Raw genomic sequence first — 9255 nt, forward strand, 5'->3', positions numbered from 1 at the left:
CAGAGTTGTTTTCACATCATTCAACTCTGTGCAGTGTAAAGTCCATCCAGTAGAACTGTTCTGGTCATGAAGTCTATTTCTGCAACACCAGTAATGTTCAGGTTTTGTTGACACAGACACAGGAGTTGGATAAAGATACATCTAATTTAAGACGCAATGTCACTGATGCCAAAACCTTCACCCCCACAATAACTTTAATTACAGGCAAACACAAACTGATCCCTCTCAAAACCGAGCTGCATTATTACAATGGTGTGTTTCCATTATACCTTGACGCAGAGGTGTGAGATTGCTGTTAATGTGGATTAGAGAGGCAACCTGTTCCTGCAGACCTGTTCCACAACAGTCTTTCTTTGTCTCCACTAGATTAATTTCACCAGTTCTTTTTTTTTCGGGGTCGGAGCACTGAAGACCTGTGGCTTTGACAAAGAAAGAAAGAAAGAGTGAGAGAAAGAGAGAGCAAAAGAGAGAGAGACAGAGACAGAGAGAGGCAGAGAGAGAAATGTGAGCATGTGGACAGGAGAGCGCTTTCAGACTTGCCAGAATTCAGCCACAGTAATAGCTGTTTACACAATGGAATAATTACCCAGTAAATTACAGGAGGGAGAAAAAAGGGAGGAGAGGAGAGGAAAGGATGAAGGAGATGAAAAGAAGAGAGGAGAGGAGAGGAGAGGGAGAGGAGAGGAGAGGAGAGGAGAGGGAGAGGAGAGGAGAGGTATTTGGTTTTTCAAATCCAGTATATTTTTCTATTCCAGGAACAAAAACACTTCTTACGTCAGCCACCAGCTGTACACCGCAACCAAACAAGGTTAATAAATACTACATAGATTATTTTCGATATATACACACACACACACACACACGTACATACCCACTCACACATCCATACTAACTGTCGTATCTCAAATTACAGGTTAAAAATCAGTTCCCCTTCATCCCCAAGGGTGCATAGAATCCCCGCAACAGCCCATATGCGGCTAAATGTCATCAAATTGTCCATCATTTTGTAGTAGGCGTGTTCTACTCTGAGTCTGGCTTTCAGAAATCCAACCAGCATTGGCGCCGGATGCACGCTACCAGTGTCCAGTGCTTGGTTCCTCCGTGTCAGCCAAATGGCTAGCTTTGCAGAACCAGAGACAAAGTTTACCAGGTTGTGTACAGCTTTTTCCTTTGCAGAATATTTCGGACCATAAATGAACAAACCAAAAGAAAATACCTCTCCCAGGCCCTGAAACCACCCTTTTAACACATTAAAAAGTGCTTCCAGCCGTGGACACTGAACAAATAAATGTTCCAGTGTTTCAGCTTGGGAGCAGAACGTACACCCCTCCCCCAGCTCCGGATCAAGGTGCGCTCTGTATCTGTTTGTAGCTATCGCCCCGTGCACTACCCTCCACTGGAGGTCTGCTGTCCGTTTTTCAATGGGCAGCTTGTACAAGGCCCGCCAGCTGCCTTTCGGAGAAGCCTCTGGCTCCAATAGCCCAGTCCACCTCGACTCTCTCATCTCTTCCAGAGAGTGCAAATTACGAACCTTTACACAGGTCTGGTAGACAGACTTTTTTCCCACAGACTGAAAGCTGTCTAGGTGAGGAGTTGGGAAGGACAACAACTGACCACGCCTCTCCTGCCACTCCCCAACAGCTGGGCTGATGAATAAGGAGGGGAAACTGTATTCCGAGTCATCACTCCACTGGTCACACAGAGTATTGTTGCTTGCAAAGACTCTCATGGTTTGTGGCAGGGCGGCACAGACCTCCTCCAACACTTTGTTTATCAGTCTGGTAGAGTTGATATTGCTGTTCGCTCTCAGGGTATCCACCGATGTTGCTGTCATCTTTATCAGATGGCCCAGTTTGGTGCATCCAGCTCGTCTGAGGTTGTCTCTGAGGCTGGCAGACTGCAGTGTTTCCGACCTCATAAAGTCATTGAAGAACAGCGGTTCCTCAAACAGCCACAAACCAGGTGTTTCATTGTTTTCTCTACTGACATGAAAAATCTGCCATGCATCTAACATTGACTTGTAAAACGGGGTCAGCCCGGTGAGATCCATGTCCTCCGTTCTTAAAAGGAAGAGATGTTTGTCGTAGCCCAATCTTCCAGCTCTCCTCAGCAGCAGACGTGCCGCATCAACCCACCTCGGCCCACAGTTGTACAGTAGTCTTTGAGCTGCCCGAAGGCGAAAAGCGGCAATTTTGGACTTGATGTCCACCAGTCCCTGTCCTCCTTCCACCACCGGCAGATAGAGGACTGCTGCCCGAACCCAGTGTTTGCCAGACCAGAAGAAATCCAGTATGGCTCTTTGTAGTTCCTCAACTAGTCCTCTCGGTGGCGTCAGAGCCGTAAGCCTGTGCCAGAGAGTCGAGGCAACCAGACTGCCGGCAACCAAAGCTCTTCCCCTATAGGACAGCTGGGGTAGCAACCATTTCCACTTAGACAACCGAGCACACACCTTCTCCTTCACTCCCTCCCAGTTTTTTGTTAGAAACACATCGCTACCCAAAAATACACCCAAAACTCTTAACCCCTCCTTCCCCCACTCAAGACCACCAGGCAGACTTGGTATTGCTTGCCCGCTCCACTGTCCCACCAACAAAGCCTCGCTCTTTTCCCAGTTCACCCGTGCAGAGGAAGCCTTACAATACAGTGACAGTGCTTCTTGTAAAGAGGACACATCTTGTTGATTAGAGACCAACACATTTACATCATCTGCATATGCAGAGACTATGAGGGAGTACTCGGGATCTGGGAAGCCAGGCAGCGAGAGGCCACAGATCTTACCCCTCAACCTGCAAAGCAAAGGCTCTATGGCCAGACTGTATAACTGCCCAGAGATTGGACAGCCTTGTCTTATCCCCCGCTGTACCTGGATTGGTCTGGTCAGCCCTGTCCCCATCTTTATCATGCATTGTGCACCATTATATAATAGGCTGAGCCATGCAATAAACCCATCACCTAAACCAAAAGCTCTTAAAGTGTCAAATAAATAAGAGTGATCTACCCTATCAAAAGCTTTCTCTTGATCCAAAGAAACAATTCCACAATTAAACTCATATTTTTTACATACATCCATAACATCTCTAATCAGAAAAATATTGTCCATGATTGTCCGATCTGGTATACAGTACGTTTGGTCTCTGTGGACAATCATCTCCAAAATGTTTTTTAGTCTGTTGGCTAAGGCTTTTGAAAGTACCTTGTAGTCTGTGCACAGGAGAGCAACGGGCCTCCAGTTTTTAAGTAAGGCCAAATCTCCTTTCTTTGGCAGCAGGGAGATTACTGCTCGCTGACAAGAGACAGGAAGTGAACCTGTTCTCAAACATTCCAAAAGGACGCCATGTAGGTCCGGACCAATGATGCTCCAGAATCTCCTTAGCAGATCATTGGAGAGACCATCAATCCCTGGCGCTCGTCCTGATGCCATCTGGTTCACCGCTTCTGTCAGCTCCTGCAGAGTTAGCTCAGAGTCGAGGGCAGTTTTCTCCTCTTGGCTAAGCTGGGGTAGTCCCTGCAGCAGCTCCTCACGGGACTCCATGCAGCAATTTTCCTCACCAAACAGGTCGGTGTAAAAAGCTGACGCCTGGCTCCTCATCTCGCCTGGACAGGTGGTTATTCCGCCCCCTGGGAGTCTAATGCAGGTGAGCTGTCTTCTTTGTGCAACTGATCTTTCAAGATCGAAAAAGAAAGCATTTGGTGCATCCATGTCTGTTAGATGAAGCAGCCGGGACCTCACGAGAGCTCCCTTAACCCTTTCCTGCAGGTATGAGCTCAATTTCAACTTTTTTTCCTTCAGTAGTGTTTGACCTGTGGTGGAATCTGCAACTAAGCCCTCCTCTATGTTTATAATGCTATCCTCCAGTTCTTTAATGACTGCTTTAGCTGTGGCAGTGGAGTATGAGGTGTACTGTTGGCAAAACACACGAATTTGTGCCTTGCCTATCTCCCACCAGAGCTTTAAAGAACTGTAATCTGTTTTTTTATTTTTCCACTGGCGCCAAAACAGCTCAAAAGCTTTACAGAACGCAGTGTCTTGCAGCAGTTTGTTGTTAAAACACCAGTAGGATTTAACCCTCTCCCCTGGTGAAATTACTAACTCTATGCTAACCAGATGATGGTCTGAGAAACCAACCGGGCTAATGATGCTGTCACTTAGTCTGGCTCGAAGGTTTTGGGATATAAGCAACATGTCTAGTCTGGCTGCCGTCACCCTGCTTTCTCTGACCCTCATCCATGTATATTGTCTGGCTATTGGATGCTTTAACCTCCAGGTGTCAACCAGATCTTGCTGTTTAATAAGACTGTTAAGGGTCTGCGCTGACTGGGGGTGAGGTTCTTCACTGGTCCGGTCCTTAGTAAACTCTAGAGTACAATTGAAATCACCTCCGACAATTAGCTGATCCTGCTGATAGTTTTTAAGTTCGTTTTCTAGTAACTTAAAAAAGCGTACTCTCTCTGCACCTTGATTAGGGGCATAGACGTTCACAAAAACCAACACTGTATTTTCTATTTCTGCTTTTACTAATAACAACCGCCCCTTCACTAATTCTGTAACGGATAAGATGGTTGCATTTATTGTTTTGGTGAACATTACAGCTACTCCTGCAATGAAGTTGGAGCCATGGCTTAAGGCATGAGGACCCCTCCACCATAAACCCCAGTCTACTTCATCACTCGATGTTGTGTGTGTTTCCTGCAAAAATAACACATCAATGTGTTTTTGAGTCGAGATCTCTGCTATAACAGCTCTTTTTTTACTTTCTCTTCCCCCGTTAATGTTAAGTGACCCTATTTTTAATTTCCTCATAGAAAAGTCAGAAAAGAAAATAAACAGGAAAAATACAGAAATCAGTGAAGAAGAAAACACCAAGTGATGCATGATTATTTTACAGTGCTCCTCGTCTGTCTCGTTGTTTTTCCTTTAGCCTGTTTCCTCAGGGTTGTCATGTGTTTTTTCAGACGGAAACGTTTCTTCTCGTCGAGCTGATCCAACCCATACTGTCTTTTCAGAAACGCCACCGATCTAATAAATTTTTCTGTATCATCAAAATACTCTTCCACTTTGGCTACTCTCGCATATGTTACGTCAAGAAAGTTGTTTATTTCTTCCAAAGTGTAGAGGGAGATATCTCTAGCTGGGGTCCCAAAAGATGCTACACTCTCTAGATCTGACTCCTCCTCCATCTCTTCACCTGGGGCCTGACTGGCTGGCAGACTCTGTCCCTCATCGTTGTTCACACAGTGATCTGTGGCACCTGAGGGACCTGCCTCCTCAACATGTGGCATTTCTGCAGCTGCAGACTGGGAGGATTTCTCTAGGTCCTCAGACACACGCAATTTCTTGGACAGACTCTGCCCCTCTGACTTCTCTGCTTCAGGCTGTGAACCGTCCCCCCCACTCACTGCATCACCGCCACTTAAGGCTCTGCCGCGAGTGGGCTTTGACACTCCAGCGCGAGGAGCGTCCTCCGCTGCGGCGCCGGGCGCTGTTTCCGGTTCAGCGCCGGCCGCCGCCCCGGTCCCCGAGCCGCTCGGCTCAGTTTCCGGTTCGGTGCTCGGTGCCGCCGCGGCCCCCGAGCCGCCAGGTGTAGCCGCTGCTTCGGTGCTATGCGCACCTGCCGCCCCTTCGGCAGTGGCAGCGGCAGCGGCAGCCGCCGCATCCGCCGCCTCCTCAGCAGTGGCAGCGGCAGCCGCCTCCGGGCCGCTGCCACTGCCACCTGCCGCTTCACCGGCCCGCCGATGGTGCGGACACGAGGAGCGCTTGTGCCCCACATCCCCGCAATCAAAGCACTTAAAGCTCCCGGAGCTGGCGTACACCATGTAGAACCCGTCCCCGTGCTTCACTCTGAAGGAGACCTCCAGAGAGTTCGTGGTGGATGACAGGAACATAAACGCCTGCCGTCTCAGGGACTGTACATGTCTCAATTTGGGATCCTTGCAACCGAGATTTAACGTTCTGAACCCGCTAGAAAATTTACCGAATCTGCTGAGCTCGGATCTTAAGATCTCATTTGAGATAAAAGGCGGAACTCCGGATACCGTGATCCGAGTTGCGGGAACCGACAGCGGGTTCACCTGCACGAAGCCGTCCCTAATAAACACTCCACTGGCAATCAGCTGGTGCACCTGTGGTTCCTCCTTGAGAAATACCACCACCGCTTTGCTCATTCTGGAGGCATAAACTACATTATCATGTCCCACCTGTTCTCCAACAGCCAGCAGGACTTCCTCCACCTTAACGTTGTCCCCCGGCGGGACTATTCTGACTCCCTGCCGGAGTGACGGAGGTGGCGTCTCCGTGGACGCCATTCCTCCAGAGACCCCCGACAAACCCGCGGTCTGTCGTTGCCACTTGAAAACGATAATAAAGAAAAGGCTTACCTTATCATGCAGATAGGAAATGAGAAACAAAAACCAAGGAAATCCCAGTAAACAGGCAAACCCAGTTCAAATTCTCCGCGCCACCCACGCGTCCACCACCACCACTCACTCACACCGGAAACGGAAAGAGGGAGAGGAGAGGAGAGGAGAGGAGAGGAGAGGAGAGGAGAGGAGAGGAGAGGAGAGGATAGGAGAGGATAGGAGAGGAGAGGAGAGGAGAGGAGAGGAGAGGAGAGGAGAGGAGAGGAGAGGAGAGGAGAGGAGAGGAGAGGAGGAGAGGAGGAGAGAGGGTGGAGAGGAGGAGAGGAACTTTCTGGCTCTGGCAGCCACACAATGGATTTGACAGTCAGGGAGTTGATTGTTCAGCGCTCAGGACTTTGATGAGCTCAGTTGTGTGTGTTGCTGCTCTCGACTCACAATCAAGCTCAAACATGCAAACACACATTCAGGCATTTCACTGCTTGTTGCCTGCAGATTCAAATTCCACCTTCATAATGAAACCAGGAAAGCTTGTTTTCTCTTCCTGTCAACGGAACAAAGCCCCAATCCCTATTTTAATTTTCTACCTCCTCTGACTTCATGATATAATAATACGTTTCTTTAAGTTACCAAAAGTGAAGCCAAAGAATCTCAATTGCCCCCTGGTGGCCGGCTGTAGGTTAGGTCATACACCTAACCTCCTCCATGTTAGTGGATGCCACATAGACCTAACCAAAAAGTCAAAGTCAATAAATGTGTCTTAAAGATGGTTTCTGTAATTGTTAAAAGTCGTCACACGGTTGTGTTTATTTTTTTTTTCACAGCAAATTGATTTTAATTAGTTATTTGATGCTAGAATAAAAAACGTCACAATTTATAGCTTAGATTGACTCGTGATTGGTCGAGCGTGTGTGTATTTGAGGGACATGGATACCGTGGCGAGATGATAGCGTTTATATCCGAGCTTCATTTCTGGATAGTGGGGGGGGGAAAGACATGTTGTCCATCTCTATAAGATTTCCTCAGACCATGTTTGGAATAATTGGTTTAATGACAAAATATGTTAAGCTGATAGATAGATAGATAGATAGATAGATAGATAGATAGATAGATAGATAGATAGATAGATAGATAGATAGATAGATAGATAGATAGATAGATAGATAGATAGATAGATAGATAGATAGATAGATAGATAGATAGATAGAGTACTTTATTCATCCCCGAAGGGAAATTAAGTTGTCATAGCAGCCGGTATATTTGAACACAATAAAATACAATACAATAGAATAAAATAAAAAATATTGAGGTAGAAAGAATAAAAAACAGAAGCACAAGATAAAATAAAATAAAATAGGCAGATAAAGTGCAGTGGCAAGATGGTGTTAATAGTACTGATGATATGATGGTAATGTTATTGTTACACAGTATATAAGAATAGTACAGTATATATAGTATATAATATAACATCATACACATTTATATATGATAGCAATTATACCAATATAAAAGCAGGATATAGTAATAATGGCAGCAACAGTATATATAATAATAACAGTAATAGTGATATAATAATAGTAATTATAACATGTACACATGTATAAATATGTGTATATAGACTTATGTTTACAAAGAATATACAGAGAGTATGATATAATATATGATATAGTAGAGGTATGAATATAAGTATTTGACTATACAATAGGTAATATAATATACTATGAGTGTAAGAATATGTAGACAGAGTGTGCAAAAGACAATATTATTGTATAAAATGATATATAATATCAATATGGTGTATATGAAAACATATCACATATGATGTGAAGTAAGTGTATATGGAGCGGAGTGTTGTACAGGTACACAGTGCAGGAGACAGGTTTAGTGCAGTTCTGTGATGGTGGCTCTGACAGAGGTAGAGGAGTTGTACAGTCTTATTGCACTTGGGAGGAACGATTTCCTGTATCGTTCCTTAGAGCAGCGGGGTTGAATGAGTCTGTGGCTGAAGCTGCTCCTTAGCTTGTCCAGTGTTTTGTGGAGGGGGTGAGAGGGAATGCTGCTTAAACACAATTGATAGCATTAGATAAACTGATAAATTCAAACAGTATCAGTCACTCTGAGCACTTATAATAATAATAATAACTTTCTATACATTTCCCTGATGCTTCTCTACGTCCATATATTCCTGCAGCCGCGGCACTTTTATCGAAACAAAGGATCGGAGTACTCTCTCCACCCCCACCCACATCAGAGGATGTAGTTCCCTGCCTGTCTGTCATTTTGAACATGCCTCTCCCCCTCCCATGTTTTCTCGCCTTAAAAAACAAGAGGTGGGAGAACCATCTGAAATATGCACTTTGTAGAAGATCCCTTGTGATCTCCCATCACGTCACAAAGTCAATGCACGCACACTTTCATTCAGGGGAGAGACGCACAAAGGCTTCGTCCACTGAGCTCGGCGGATGAGCAGCGGACATTCCAGACAAGTCTGGCATTCTTGGATTGATGTGGTACAAAAAGACACGTTTCTGTTTCTCTGTGTCACGGAGACAAAGCGAAGCCTTTTGTTTTCCTTGTAGCAACTGAGATTCTTTTTCATATAATTGCCACTTCCTCTGTCTCTCATTAATAAAAAAGGCGACGGGGAGGAATTCCCTGTTGGGTTGGAGTGAGGCTCCAGGAGGGTGGGGGTAGCTGTAGGTTGGGGTGGCATGGAGGGCTTCTGTACGTTGCCTGAGTTGAACACACACACGCACACACACACACACACACACACAGACACACACCCTCTCAAATCAAAAGAATCCTTTTCGCTTGGAGGCAAAAAAATAAACTTCAAAAGAACCGTCCACAGCCTGACGAGGCCTTGGAGCTGGAGTGTGGCAGATGTAAACCCGCCTT

The sequence above is a fragment of the Limanda limanda genome, chromosome 9 (genome assembly GCF_963576545.1).
Source record: "Limanda limanda chromosome 9, fLimLim1.1, whole genome shotgun sequence".
Classification (NCBI taxonomy): Eukaryota; Metazoa; Chordata; class Actinopteri; order Pleuronectiformes; family Pleuronectidae; genus Limanda; species Limanda limanda.